This window comes from Schistocerca serialis, chromosome 1 (genome assembly GCF_023864345.2).
Source record: "Schistocerca serialis cubense isolate TAMUIC-IGC-003099 chromosome 1, iqSchSeri2.2, whole genome shotgun sequence".
NCBI classification, from domain to species: domain Eukaryota; kingdom Metazoa; phylum Arthropoda; class Insecta; order Orthoptera; family Acrididae; genus Schistocerca; species Schistocerca serialis.
This window is the reverse complement of record NC_064638.1, coordinates 841,166,809-841,182,974: the sequence shown is the minus strand read 5'-3', so window position 1 is coordinate 841,182,974 and position 16,166 is coordinate 841,166,809. Positions and strand designations below refer to the sequence as shown.

Genomic DNA, 16,166 nt, shown 5'->3' with positions numbered 1-16,166 from the left:
CTGTGTTTGTAATTGAAAAAGGTTCAAATAATTTTGTGCTTTGTTCTCATATTTGCAATCTTGTAACCTGGCCTTAAGCAGTAGACATCTCGGGCGTAAAGAGTTTTCTTTAGCAACTACAGTACATAACTTTTGTAAATGTAAATCGTGTGTCATAACAAATGCATCTTCGACGTATAAACCTAATATCGTTTCTAAACGAATCACTCTACATTAAAGTCATTACTGTAAGAAATAAATTAAATACCACTACCATCTTGGAGTTTGAGTTTGGAAGGATTCTACAACAAATTCCGTAGCGGAATACCTCACTTCTTAGTAAAATACATCTCATTCTTTTATCTGTAAATTCCTTATTGGTTATTCTGTTACTTTAACACTAAGAAATAGGTGCACGAGTTGAGTACAGATCCTCCAGACCTTTCAGCGAATCTAATCTGGTTTTCCCACAGTTTCCCATAGTTTTGCGGTGATGGTAGTGCTCACGACAAGAACGCAATCTGTTCCTTCAGCATACTGCTCTAAATAGGCCTATGGAGCACCTGGTTAGGAAGGAAACACTTCATGCAGTGGCACGAATACCGGAGTCATTTAGTTAACTGGTAGCTTCTAAAGGAAAGACTCGCCGAGAGTGTTGCGGAGAGATTAAGACAGTGAAAACTGATTCTGAACCAAAGAGGCGAGGTTAAAATCTCCTTTCAGTCATACATATTTCGGTTTTCTGCGGTTCTGCGTAACACTTTGCGGCGCATCGAGTGATGATGCCATTTAAAATGTCACGGAATATTTCTCACGGCGTGCCAGTCTAGTTCGATAGAGACGCTGCTTTTGTTCGTCTCGAGCGACCTGCTGTCGATGCGTTGCTAACCTCTAGTCATCTTTCTTTGTTGAATCTCCAATCCATCGGTCACAAAGCCTCTACTTCCCAAACCATCTAACTGCACTCAGTCTTACAGAACACACATTGATGCGTGGTACGCAAGACCAGCGTCAGCCTGTCTGTGGTAGGGGGGACACGGCCAAAGGGAGATTGAACTTCAACCGTGTTGTGAACTTTCTCCTTATTTTACCAGAACACACTAAGATTTAGTAAACATCTCCAATGTTACAATCATAAAACTGTATCAGACTGATTAATAGCTAACAGATTAAATACGATGATACACTGAAGAGCCAAAGAAACAGGTACACCTGCGAGCACGCGGAAGTCCGCAACACAACCTGGGATGGACTCGACTAATGTCTGAAGTAGTGCTGGAGGGAAATAATACCATGAATCCTTCAGGGCTGTCCATAAACCCGTAAGATAACGGCGGGGTGGAAATCTCCTCTCAACAGCACGTTGCAAAGCATCCCAGATATGCTCAATAATGTCCATGTTTGGAAGGGTTGGTGGCCAGCGGAAGTTTTTAAACTCAGAAGAGTGTTCCTGAAGCCACTCTGTAGCAATTCTGGACTTGAAGGGTGTCGCATTGTCCTGGTGGAATTGCCCAAGTCTGTCGGTATTCACAATTGACATAATGGATGCAGGTAATCGGACAGGATGCCTACGTATTTGTCACCCGTCAAAGTCGTATCTAACCGTATCAGGGGTCCCATATCACTCCAACTGCACACGCCTCACACCATTACAGAGCCTTCACCAGCTTGAACAGCCCCTGCTGAGATACAGGGTCCATGGATTCATAAGGTTGTCACCAAACCCATACGCGTCCATCAGGTCGATACAATTTAAAACGAGACTCGTCTCCGACCAGGCAACATGTTTCCAGTCATCAACAGACCAACGTCGGTGTTGACCGTAGCGGTCGCGCATTTCCAGACTGTGAACTTCGAAATCATTCTCGCCACAGCTGCATTTGTCAACGGACCTTTACCCCTGCCTCTGGCGATAGGATCGTAACGCTGAACTAGCATATTCCCCATTCTGATAAGCCGGCCAGAGTGGCCGAGCGGTTCTAGGCGCTACAGTCTGGAACCGCGCGACCGCTACGGTCGCAGGTACGAATCCTGCCTCGAGCGTGGATGTGTGTGATGTCCTTAGGTTAGTTAGGTTTAAGTAGTTCTAAGTTCAAGGGGACTGATGACCTCAACAGTTATGTCCTATAGTGCTCAGAGCCATTTGAACCATTTGAACCCATTCTGATAATACAGCTTCACTAAAAGCGCCTTTCAGGTAACTGCTGGCGCATGTGATTCTCTCTCTCATTACAGCTCCTTTTATACACAATTGTCATGCGCAGTCGCTGACGTTTTGCTGTCCAGCGCCATCTCTCTGTCATTTTGTGAACTTGGTTTCCTTTGGTTCTTATAAAACCCCATGTCATTCCAAGCAAGTGTGTCAATTTTTACCTCTCTATCTACATTATTCCGTGGTTTATTAAGTTTTTAAATTTATACTGACTTTTTGATCACCCGGTACTTTAGTTTATCGTTGCACCATGAGGGAGAACATCAAACACAATATTGCCTTCACGGCCCCAGAAGACCGTCGCCACGATATTACCATCCCAAGGTGCGGCTTTGAACTTTTTTTTCATAAGTATGACGCCACTCCATGGATTGCTATTTTGTTTGCAGTTCGAAGTGACGAACCCATGTTTCATCATCTGTGACGAAGTTCGACAGAAAATTGTCGTGATTAGCCTCATAACGCGCAAGCAGTTTCGCACAGATGGTCCTCCGTTGCTCTTTGTGGTCTTCTGTTAGGCAGAAACGCAGCTAGCACACATCTTTGACTACTCCAACTGGTGGATGAATATCAATGGAGACGACCTGTTGAGCAACGATGTGTTTAACTGAGATACGTCGATCACCTCGAATGATTCTTGTCCGAAAGAACAGATATCATCTTGATATAGTTAAGGCTAACCGGCCATTGATCAGCTCCTTCTGTGCTGGATGCACACGCATTGTCCGAACTCTTATAGAGGTCGGTAAGATTGTCTGCCGCGAGACTGAGTGTAATGGGCAGCGCCACTACGAATGCAGTGTGTGGACATTAAGTTGGGAATGTGGGTCTCACGGGGAGCGTGCAAGGGATAAACCGCAGCAATCGCACATTCCTCTGTGTCCTCGGTGGCTTAGATGGACAGAGCGTCTGTCATGTAAGCAGGAGATCCTGGGTTCGAGTCCCGGTCGGGGCACACATTTTCAATTTTCCCCGTTGATGTATATCAACGCCTGTCGACAGCTTAGGTTCTTGATTTAATTGAATGAGAGTGTCTGCACATTGTACGAGTCACACATGTGTGCGGCCAGCCAGCACGTGGGAGATTGTACAGGTACCTGTGACCTTGTTGCGATGATGACAGACGGCTCGGCCAACGATCCAACGTGTTCACCGACAGGTGATTGCAAGCGCCTATGAGTATCTACGAAGCAATGTCTTTCCATCAAAAGAAACACAATGACGGCGCTCTGCTTGCAATGAACGTCCATTCCAGGCGCCATTTTGAAGGCTACGTATAGCGCCACCACCTATCGGAACTTCATGAAACTATAGGGGCTCAAGCGGGAATACTCCACGATGTCCCACAACAAACTCTGCATTGTTTCAACTGGAAGTGTGTTGCAGGTTAGAATCCTGCCTCGGGCATGAATGTGTGTGATGTCCTTAGGTTAGTCAGGTTTAATTATTTCTAAGTTCTAGGGGATTGATGACCTCAGATATTAAGTCCCATAGTGCTCAGAGCCATTTGAACCAACTTCCGGCAGTAACACATTAAACACAGGCGTATGCAGGGATGCCAACCGCATTTCGCTCCAACTCACCATTGACACGAAATTACGAATGTTCTGGAATTTTTTTAACAGACCGCTACTGCTCGGTCAAATAGCCCATCGACTGTAATCATGACTAAATATACCTTCTACCAGATCTCCCGCTAAGGAAAAATCCTCCACAATACCGGGAACTGAACCTGGGTCGTCCGTATCGCAGTCATCTGTGCTCACCAGCCAGATACGGAGGCAGACAAATTAAATATACAGGGTGGTCCATCGATAGTGAACGGGCCAAATATCTCACGAAATAAGCATCAAACGAAAAAACTACAAAGAACGAAACTCGTCTAGCTTGATGGGGGGAAACCAGACGGCGCTATGGTTGGCCGGCTAGATGGCGCTGCCATAGATCAAACGGATGTCAACTGCGTTTTTTAAATAGGAACCCCCATTTTTTATCACATATCCGTGTAGTACGTAAAGAAATATGAATGTTTTAGTTGGACTACTTTCTTCGCTTTGTGATAGATGGCACTGTAGTAGTCAGAAATGTATAGGTACGTGGAATCACTTAACATTGCGCCAGTGCGCACGGTATTTGCTTCGTGATACATTACCCGTGTTAAAATGGACCGTTACTAATTGCGGAAAAGGTCGATATCGTGTTGATGTATGGCTATTGCGATCAAAATGCCCAACGGGCGTGTGCTATGTATGCTGCTCGGTATCCTGGACGACATCGTGCAAGTGTCCGGACCGTTCGCCGGATATTTACGTTCTTTAAGGAAACAGGAGGAGTTCAGCCACATGTGAAACGTCAACCACGACCTGAAACAAATGATGATGCCCAAGTAGCTGTTTTAGCTGCTGTCGCGGCTAATCCACACATCAGTAGCAGACAAACTGCGTGAGAATCGGGAATCTCAAAAACGTCGGTGCTGAGAATGCTACATCAACGTCGATTGCACCCATGCTATATTTCTATGCACCAGGAATTGCGTGGCGCCGACTTTGAACGTCGTGTACAGTTCTGCCACTGGGTGGAAGAGAAACTACGGGACGTTGACAGATTTTTTGCACGCGTTCTATTTAGCGTCGAAGCGTCATTCACCAACAGCGGTAACGTAAACCAGCATAATATGCACTATTGGGCAACGAAAAATCCACGATGGCTGCAACAAGTGGAACATCAGCGACCTTCGCTGGTTAATGTATGGTGCGACATTATGGGTGGAAGGATAACTGGTCCCCATTTCATCGATGACAATCTAAATGGTGCAAAGTATGCTGATTTCCTACGTAATGTTCTACCGATGTTACTACAAGATGCTTCATTGCATGACAGAATGGTGATGCACTTTCAACATGATGGAAGTCCGGCACATAGCTCGCGTGTGGTTGGAGCATTGTTGAACAGCATATTTCATGACAGGTGGATTGGTCGTCGAAGCACCATACCATGGCCCGCACTTTCACCGGATCTGACTTCCGCGGAGTTCTTTCTGTGGGGAAATTTGAAGGATATTTGCTATCCTGATCTACCGTAAAATGGCTCTGAGCACTATGGGACCGAACTTCTGTGGTCATCAATCCCCTAGAACTTAGAACTACTTAAACCTAACCAACCTAAAGACATCACACACATCCATGCCCGAGGCAGGATTCGAACCTGCGACCGTAGCAGTCCCGCGGTTCCGGACTGCGCGCCTAGAACCACTAGACCACCGCGGCCGGCGATCTACCGTAAACGCCTGACAACATGTGTCAGCGCATTGTCAATGCATGTTCGAACATTACGGAAGGCGAATTACTCGCTGTTGAGAGGAATATCGTTACACGTATTGCCAAGTGCATTGAGGTTGACGGACATCATTCTGAGATTTTATTGCATTAATGTGGTATTACCAGGTAATCACGCTGTAACAGCATGCGTTCTCAGAAGTAAGTTCAAAAAGATACATGTATCACATTGGAACAACCGGAATAAAATGTTCAAACGCCCCTACGTTCTGTATTTTAATTTAAAAAACGTACCTGTTACCAACTGTTCATCTAAATTGGGAGCCATATGTTTCTGACTATTTCAGCGCTAAAAGTGGTCCAACTACAACATTCATATTTCTTCACGTACTACACGAATATGTAATAAAAAATGGGGGTTCCTATTTTTAAAAAAACGCAGTTGATATCCGTTTGACCTATGGCAGCACCATCTAGCGGGCCAACCATAGCGCCATCTGGTTTCCCCCTTCAAGCTGGACAAGTTTCGTTCTTTGTAGTTTTTTCGTTTGACGCTTATTTCGTGAGATATTTGGCCCGGTCACGATGAATGGACCACGCTGTATACTTTCATAAAATCGGATGCTATTTTGAAAACAAAAGATCTGTGGTCCTAGGGCAACTTAAAATTTACGACATGTCCGAATGTTCTTCCGTACAGGAGGTATATAGACTTGTGATTACAGATAAATCTTTTTGAAAGGCCTTGTAGTTCTCCCAGTATCTCTCCTTCTTCGAGGAAAATGGTTCAAATGGCTCTGAACTCTATGGGACTTAACTTCTGAGGTCATCAGCCCCCTAGAACTTAGAACTACTTAATCCTAACTAACCTAAGGACATCACACACATCCATGCCCGAGGCAGGATTCGAGACTGCGACGGTAGCGGTATCGCGATTCCAGACTGGAGCGCCTAGGACCGCTCGGCCACCTTCTTCGAGGACTTCAAGATATTTATGCATGATTTGTCTTAATGTATAGCATCTGGAATTCAGTCCCGCAACAAGCCACGCAGCGCTACAGGCATTGTGGGAATCCCGTGTTCTTATTACGGCCTGGATCATAGTCGATGTCATTAGTTGTTGCTCAGTGTTTTTACTCCAGAAATTAGTTTATACTGACGATGTTCTGAGACTACACTCTGCTGGTGGACTTGCAAGATTTAGCGTCATCGCTTTTGTCACCATCGGTTGACTATTGTAGCTCATGATGTAGGTATGTTCTACATGCAATTTTGTGATGAAAGCGAAGGAATTTGCATTCTCTACAAGATATTACGTCCGGGTGGTCCTCATCGAAAATCATATGTATCAACTCACTTAGAATCGCCTTCTTTATTATGGTTGACAGAAAGAGAAAGAGAGTTTCCACTCTGAAATGCTTTCCTTTAAAGTAAGTGAGCTTGGTGGGCACCAAACCTGTGTAGAAGAAGTTGATGGATACTGACTTAAATGCGACTTTATTCATGAGACCAAGAAGGAAAGCAGTTTTGAATATGCTCACAAATAAAGTAACAACGATTTTCCACGAGGATAACCTGCATTTACAGAGCAGACGTTTGAGTAATATGAAGGGAAATGACTGCTATCGTGAACGGAACATTAAATTAGTGCTGTATATGGAGTACACTTATAGATTTTCCATTGTCACAAAATGAACCATCTATACCTCCCTTTCCTTTCTGTGACAAATTGGTCTGGTAAAACTGGAAGGTTTCTGGGCAGACGAGGCATCAACCCATTTTTCTAGTACCGACGAAGACAATGGAAGAGCAATACGCACCCTGGAGATCGATGTCCCTAATAGCAACCCTTCATAGCAGATATCAGTGTCGTATTTTGTACAATATCTGCATTCCTTTGTATGGCGTTACAAAAATTTAATAAGCGTGTAAAACACCACCACTGCTCGCGACGGTTAAGATAGAAGTGTCTTAGAAAGCTTTTTAAATCTAAAATAAAAACTAGTATAAATGTTGTTGATTTTCAGACTTTTCTACAAGTAAATTCTGTGACTACAATATTTTTATATGTCCACATCGTAAATAATTTGATACGCCAGTTCGATTTTGTTGTCAGCATATCGTAGGTCCAATGGGTATGCGCTCGACCCAGAGGAGGTAAACGAGTGGCGGACTTCTAAGCGGCACGAATCGCTGACTTGTGGTCTGTCTAGGACGTCTCGGACCGAAGGAATGAAGATGCTGTTAGAGAACACCGTGACAGTTGTAATGGAGACACCTGTACAGCGCGAGGGGAGCAGAATATACTCGACTGATGGGCCAGACTTTGGAAATATTGCTGTCTGGCGAAAGTACAATGCGAGTTGCTGTGACTGAGTTGCGTTTTTGAACTTCCTTTTCTTGTGAGCGGAAGTTCCGTTTAAATTGTGATGGGTCTCGATTGTTGAACTGTCAGATCATTTTGTAGAATCATCTGGTGCCCACGCGCATCTGCCGAGGAGGTGAACGTTGTTCTTTGAAGTACGCGTGTGTTGTTAAGACCGTAAGCTTAATATGCGCCACATCACCGGCTTGAGATTACCTGTTAACGGAAGACGTTGCCGACATATTATCCCCAACTGACGTTTTCCGGGGTCGCGCTTACCAAGTTTGCACGCCTATAATCGGGTCCCGCATATTATTAACCGGACGTTTTCCTGTTGTAGACGTTTATACAGCGGGTTGATATAACGCTGGTATTAGCTGGAGACTGTGAAGAAGAGGGCTGCGTGCAGGCCCTTTGCTGGCGTGCAAAGTACCGGGCGTGAAGCAGTGTACGTGTTGATTCAGCTAGCCGGCCGGGGTGGCCGAGCGGTTCTAGGCGCTGCAGTCTCGAATCGCGCTACCGCTACGGTCGCAGGTTCGAATCCTGCCTCGGGCATGGATGTGTGTGATGTCCTTAGGTTAGTTAGGTTTAACTAGTTCTAAGTTCTAGGGGGCTGCTGACCTCAGAAGTTAAGTCCCATAGTGCTCAGAGCCATTTTTCGATTCAGCTCCGGGGCAGCTCCAGAACACTACAGCACAAGCGGTATGCGCACTAGGGTGAAGAAATTAATTCTGTTTGATACTATCAGCTTGGTTCTGCACTGAAGCGCCATTGAAACTGATATAGAATTGCGTATTCAAATGCAGAGATATGTAGAGGCAGAAAACGGCACTGCAGTCGGCAACGACTATATAAGACAAGTGTCTGGCGAAGTTGTTAGATCGGTTACTGCCGCTACAATGGCAGGTTATCAAGTTTTAAGTGAGTTTGAACATGGTGTTATAGCCGGCGCACGAGAGCTGGGAGAAGCATCTCCGAGGCAGCGATGAAGTGGGAATTTTCCCGTACGACCATTTCTCGAGTGTAGCGTGAATATGAGGAATACGGTAAAACATCAAATCTCCGACATCGCTGCAGGCGGGAAAAGACCCTGCAAGAACGGGACCAACGACGACTGAAGAGAATCGTTCAACGTGACAGAAGAGCAATGTATCAGCAAATTACTGCAGATTTCAGTGTTGGACTATTAGCAAGTGTCAGCATCCCAAACATTCAACGAAACATCATCAACATAGGCTTATGGAGCCGAAGGCCCACTCGTGTACCCTTGATGACTGCTCGACGCAAAGCTTTACGCCTAACCTGCGCCCGTCAGCACTGACATTGGATCGTTGATGACTGGAAACATGTTGCCTGGTTGGACGAGTCTCGTTCCAAATTGTATCGACCGGATGGACGTGTTCGGGTAAGGAGACAACCTCACGAAGCCATGGATTCTGCATGTCAGCCGGGAACTGTTGAAGCTGTTATAGGCCCTATAAATGTGTGGGGGCCTCTGCAGTTGGAGTGTTATGCGACCCAGTGATATGCGCCCCCTAATAAGTCTAGATATGACTCTGACGGATGACACGTCCATAAGTATCCTGTCTGAGGACCTGCATCCACTGGGAATTCCGAAGGACTTGGGCAATTCTGGCAGAACAATGCGACACCCCGTAAGTCCAGAAGAGCAACAGAGTCGTCTCCAGTAACACTCTTCTGAGTTTAAATACTTCCGCTGGCCAGCAAACTCCCTAGACATGAACATTATTGAGCACATCTGGGGTGTCTTGCAAGGAGTCGTTTAGAAGAGATCTCGACCCCCTCGTACTCTTATGGACTGAATGACAGCCCTGCAGATTCATGGTATCAGTTGCCTCCAGCACTACTTCAGACATTAGTCGAGTCCCTGCCACGTCGTCTACATCTACATCTACGTAATTGCTCTCCTATTCACAATGAAGTGCTTGGCAGAGGGTTCAATGAACCACCTTCATGCTGTCTCTCTACCGTTGCACTCTCAAACGGCACGCGCGAAAAACAAGCTCTTAAATTTTTCCGTGCGAGCCCTGATTTCTCTTATTTTATCGTGATGATCATTTCTCCCTATGTAGGTGGGTGCCAACAGAATGTTTTCGCAATCGGAGGAGAAAACTGGTGATTGATATTTCATGAGAAGTTTCCGTCGCAACGAAAAACGCCTTTGTTTTAATGATTGCCACTCTAATGTCTGTGACACTATAATGTCTGTGATACTATCTCCCCTATTTCGTGATAACACAAAACGAGCTGCCCTTCTTTGTACTTTTTCGATGTCATCCGTCAGTCCCACCTGATGCGGATCCCACACCGCACAGCAATACTCCAGAATAGGGCGGACAAGCATGGTGTAAGCAGTCTCTTTAGTAGACCTGTTGCACCCTCTAAGTGCTCTACCCACAATATTATCAATGTGATCGTTCCAATTTAGGTTATTTGTAATTGTAATCCCTAAGTATTTAGTTGAATTTACAGCCCTCAGATTTGTGTGACTTATCGCGTAATCGAAATTTAGCTGATTTCTTTTAGTACTCATGTGAATAACTTCGCACTTTTCTTTATTCAGGGTCAATTGCCACTTTTCGCACCATACAGATATTTTATCTAAATCATTTTGCAAGTCGTTTTGATCATCTGATGACTTAACAAGACGGTAAATGACAGCATCATCTACAAACAATCCAAGACGGCTACTTAGATTGTCTCCTATGTCGTTAATACAGATCAGGAACAATAGAGGGCCTATAACACTTCCTTGGGGAACGCCGAATATTACTTCTGTTTTACTCGATGACTTTCCGTCTATTAATACGAACTGTGACGTTTCTGACATGAAATCACGAATCCAGTCACAGAACTGAGGCGATACTCTGTAGGCACGCAATTTGATTAGAAGACGGTTGTGAGGAACTGTGAAGAAAGCCTTCTGGAAATCTAAAAATATTGAATCAATTTGACATCCCCTGTCGATAGCACATAATACTTCATGAGTATAAAGAGCCAGTTGTGTTTCTGAATCTGTGCTGACTATATGTCAATAAATCGTTTTCTTCTAGGTACTTCATAATGTTCGAATACAGTACATGTTCTAAAACCCTACCGCAAATCGACGTTAGTGAAATAGGCCTGTAATTCAGCGGAAAATTTCTACTTCCCTTTTTGGGTATTTGTGTGATTTGAGCAATTTTCCAGTCTTTAGGTACGCACCTTTCTGTGAGCGAGTGGTTTGCATATAATTGATAAATATGGAGCTATTTTATCGGAATACTCAGAGAGGAACCTGACTGGTATACAATCTGGACAGGAGGCCTTGCCTTTATCAATTGATTTAAGGAGCTTTGTTACACCGAGGCATTTATGCGTACTCATGGAATCCCTATACGATATTAGGCAGGTGTACCAGTCTGTTTGGCTCTTCAATGTAGTTTAAGTGTTTAATTATGTCTTGTGACTGTTTTCCATACTAAGCTGAGATAATAGATTGACATATCAATGAGTTGAGGTTTTGATTCTCGAATTGTATCATGCTTGCAACTTGGAAAGAACTGGAAGTTTGTCGTAGAGACATTTTTTGGCTGGAGTAAGTCTTATTGGATACGGTGCCCGAGTTCTGGGTCACTGGTGCTAGCCTTCGAGGACAAACTTATCTGTTAAACTGATTGGGCTTGCTATACTAATTTCAAGAAAATTCTGGAAGAGAGATTTCAGGGTATTGAGATATTTGCCAAGTTTAAATTAAATCAAAGAAGTGGACTAGTGTCTTCACCATATTTAAAGGAACAATTTTATGCTATTTGTTACAAGTATTTAAAATTGTCCTTCTATAGTTAAGTATTCAAATTTGATTATCGTAAGAGCTCACTTTAATTCCCCGTTTAATTTCACTGTGGATTTGGTGACTAAAGCTGGCATTGGTTACAGAGTCTGTATCGTTAACCCTTCTAGTTAAGTTGATGTTTGGAACTCCTATTTGGGGCAGAAATTACAACACTGTGTTTCTTTAACGTATTACAGTAATTTATGAGCCTTATCAGACGTAATAACTAAAGATATTTAAAATTGTAATTATTTTACCACTGTTTTGCTGGGTTCTGAAGATTTACTTTACAAAAGGTGACTGGGCTGTTTTAAGTGTTTTTACGGTTTAAAGAAAATTCATGTTATTGGTCATAATTTTGAAAGATCAATATATGTCTGTGTAAGCATGTTGGTAAAATAAATGTCTTGTTACATAATTAGCCGCATTTCTGCATAAGAATTTTGCATTGAAGTCTCACCGCTCAAAGGGGCACCCTCCTATATTCCGTTCTTGTCAAATTGGGTTTCATAATTATTCTATAGTTTCTTTCCCAAGTAAAACTGCACTTACTGAGGTGTTGGCATATTCAGTAATAATTCATATTGCTGGCACTGTCGGGATTGGATATTGTTAGTACGCTATTCTTGGAAGTCGTGAATTCAATAGTGTAGTCTACTTTGACCATATTTGTTGTTAATTCTGCTGACGAACGTAGAAGCAGCGAGTATTTCACGCCACGGACGAGGAGTGACGTCTAAGTTCAGCGAATGTAGGTGCATTCGCACAGCTCGAGAATCGTGTTGCTGCCATGAGTTAAATGCTGTTAACAGAAATTCTTAATAAAGTTAAGTCTGGAAGCTTTTTGTGGCTTGCCAGAGTCTTCTGAATTCCACAAACTGCTAGACATTGTCATGAACATGCTCGAGAATCGTGTTGCTGCCATGAGTTAAATGCTGTTAACAGAAATTCTTAATAAAGTTAAGTCTGGAAGCTTTTTGTGGCTTGCCAGAGTCTTCTAAATTCCACAAACTGCTAGACATTGTCATGAACATTCCAAACCGTGGTATCTCAGCTCTGTAAGACTCAGCATCATAGACACTTTAGCTTGTAGAAGAGATGCCCAATGTTTTAGTTGCTAAGTGGTTATAGTAATATTTTATGACTACCTATGTATCCAAATCCTTTTTCTCTGATTTTTGTCCTTTGATATATTATCTTGCGTTCAAAGTATTCGATAGTTAACGTGGATTATTATTTGTTTGTTGAACACATTACTATAAAACACTGAGAGTCAATTTCCGCCCCTATATTTCCAAAAATGTATGTTTATGACAAACTTGCATTTAAACAAATAGTGTGCTATGTATCAAAATTGATTCTGTGAAGAACTGAAAACTACGTACGTAAGAAGTCAAATACTTATCGTGACTGTAAGTTTGATTCTGCCCATCAAGTTAATGTGTATTAACTCGTGATTAGATGTGACTTTCAACTTGTACTTTTTTTTGGATATGTCGTATTTCTACTGTATATCAGTACATTCCGTAAAGTTATCAATTTAGTTTTGAAGAAATTCATTGCAGGAATATACGCAATTCTGATACGCGAGAAAACTTTAAGCTTTAATGTATGTTCACGTTAATGTACAGAGATGCAGTCTCCTTGTTAATGTCGAGGACCAGATTTTGTGTTCTTTCAACAAATAGTCCTCACTCTGCTCTCTCAAATTGATTTACATGGCATGTAAACATTTTAATAACCACACTGAAAATTTTCCGATCATTACGCGTAATTATGTCGACTGTGCGCGTGTACCAAATTAGGTTTGCAATGCACGTGTTTCAATTAGATTACACAAAAATTAAATTAGAATAGCCAATTGCTTCATTAAAAATGTGGTCCTATTGGACTGGCGACCGAATTATCTGCAATTTAATTTGTTTCATCTTCAATTTATCCAAATTTTGCGTATAAAGTGTATGTGGGGAGCATTTATGTGGAGTGGCGTTCGGACTGATGATTGTTCAGCCACGAGGCTAAATTTAAGAATAAATTTATCAAACATAAAATATTCCTGGAGATCAGAATAATAATACAGTTTAAGTAAAAAAATATGTTCTTCTGTAGTCTTTGACGTCCCTTAAGCAGGGCTAATAAAAATCAATACAACAAAATATCATCGATTCAATAAACAGAATTAAAATCCAAGTTTAGTCCTAGGATGCATAACTGGTAAACAGTAACAATTTAGAGTGCATAGTCTCCAGCTATAAGCAGTAATTACGATGGCTGTTGCGAAATGGAAACCACAGTGATAATCGGATAACCTTTGCATGGATGTGTTGGACAGCATCTCTAGTATACCCATCGATCGCGTCACATCCCTCTTTGCAGTACTGAGCCCACAGTGAGTATGTAAAGATGCCTCGAAAATAGTGTCCCCCACCAAGTAAGACTGGTTGTGAGATGTTTCGCCTAATTCCAAGCAGCCCCCACAACGTAACTGTAATGCATTTCTTTCTTCATGACAGTTCTTGGCCACACACTGCAGGGGCAATGAGCACGTTCCTGCAGCGTTTTCGATAGGAACTGTTTGATATCCCACCATACAGCCCGGACCTCCCTCCCTCTGATTTTCATCGCTGCTCACATGAACTGTTGGCTATAAAGATAACATTTTGGCACCGACAACAAGCTGCAGACCAGCATGGAGAATTGATAGAAAGGCGGCTGCCTTCTATGACGAGGGTATTGGAAAGTTGGTACAGTTGTATGGCAGATGTCTCAGTCGGAGTGGCGGTTATGTAGACAAAGAGGTGAAAAGTGTAGCTAGCTGCTGCAAATAACATTATTTTGATTTTCACTGTGGTTTCCATGTCACGACCGATCGGACCTTACTTACCAAATTACTCTCTTATCATTGAAACAACTTATGCAGTTAAACATTAGAAGCTGAAACAATTCTAAGTCTTGATACAGAGTGGCGCACTAATAGTTTGTTGGTTAAAATTATGACATTTAATACTGTCTCAACAATTTTATTTCTGAAATGAAAATTTCCACATTTCACACACAGGTAGTATGGTTCATGGAAACACATTTCACTTCATCAAGTGTTCAACATGCGCTCCACTGTAGTGCACAACTTCGCGAAGACGAGTACACACATTCTGCCGAATATTTCCTGAATAAAACCGAGAACAAGATTAGTCGTGTAAGGTATTGCGCCATCTTGCATAGCCTACCAAGTGTTCATTGGAAGACTGGTGGCAAGAAGATGGGGCACAAAGTTATTTTCCGGCATTGTCCTGTACCGGTCAACACTGAGAGTTTCACTATAGAACTCTGGTCTGGTTGGGCCATGACTGGATATAGCTACTCATGCTGTCACTTTTTCCCCATACTTCGTTTTTCATGAACATGAACATTTTGCAGTTTTTCTCAACTCCAAAATAGAACATTTTGTTTGTTTACTGTTCTACTGAGAAGGGAAGAAGCTTCATCAGAGAACCATGTATTGAACACTATTTCAGCTTTTCCTTTTGGCCTTAATGAGTACTCTAGTTTTCTCTGTTTTCTCTGCTCAATAGATTTCTGTAACACAGACGCTTTGTAAGGGTAGAGCTAGAGATCACTATACAAAATTCTTTGTGTAGAACGACGAGATATACCCATTTCCCTTGCTGCTCGTTGAACGGCCATCCTCAACCCCTACGATGTTCGCTGGAGACGAACAGTCGGTGACTGTGCTTGATTCTCTTCCAACAAATTGCATTCTTATATAAATTTTCTCGTTAAGTGAAGAATTTTGACCTTCAATGGGCCCAACACGTGTGGAATATTGTCCTAAATCTTCTTTGCGTTACTGTGGGACTTTTTAATTCAGCGTGACAGAGAACCACCGTAACACGATGCTGAACATATGCTCGCCCATGGCGGAACGCTAACTGCGAAACAAGAGGCTGATAGTATTGCAGCAGCAGACATCTGCCGACACTTCCATGAAACAAAACCCACTGGAGCAGAATCTGAATGGAATATAGCTATAGATGCAATTTCAGTCAGTATTAAAATGTGTCAACTATTCTTGTGCTGTGTCAACGGCCTTGCCGCAGTGGTAACACCAGTTTCCGTCAGATCACCGGAGTTAAGCGCTGTGGGGCAGGGCTAGCACTTGGATGGGTGACCATCCGGTCTGCCGAGTGCTGTTGGCAAGCGGGGTCCACTCAGTCCTTGTGAGGCAAACTGAGGAGCTGCTTGATTGAGAAGTAGCGGCTACTGTCTCGGAAACTGACATACGGCTGGGAGAGCGGTGTGCTGACCACATGCCCCTCCGTATCCACATCCAGTGAAGCCTGTGGCCTGAGGATGACACGGTGGCCAGTCAGTACCGCTGGGTCCGTCAGGGCCTGTGGACGGAGTTTACGTTTTACAATCTTGCGCTATCCTGTATAACAGAACAACACACCGGTCTAATACTGCCATCGCCACCGGACAGCTACCATATCAAGGTAACGC

The 16,166-nt window shown here is 43.2% G+C and overlaps 1 pseudogene; it reads left to right on the top strand.

The window, feature by feature from the left end:
- The first annotated feature begins 15,744 nt into the window (after nt 1-15,744).
- LOC126426115 (5S ribosomal RNA) lies at nt 15,745-15,862 on the top strand (annotated as a pseudogene).
- The last annotated feature ends 304 nt before the right edge of the window (nt 15,863-16,166 follow it).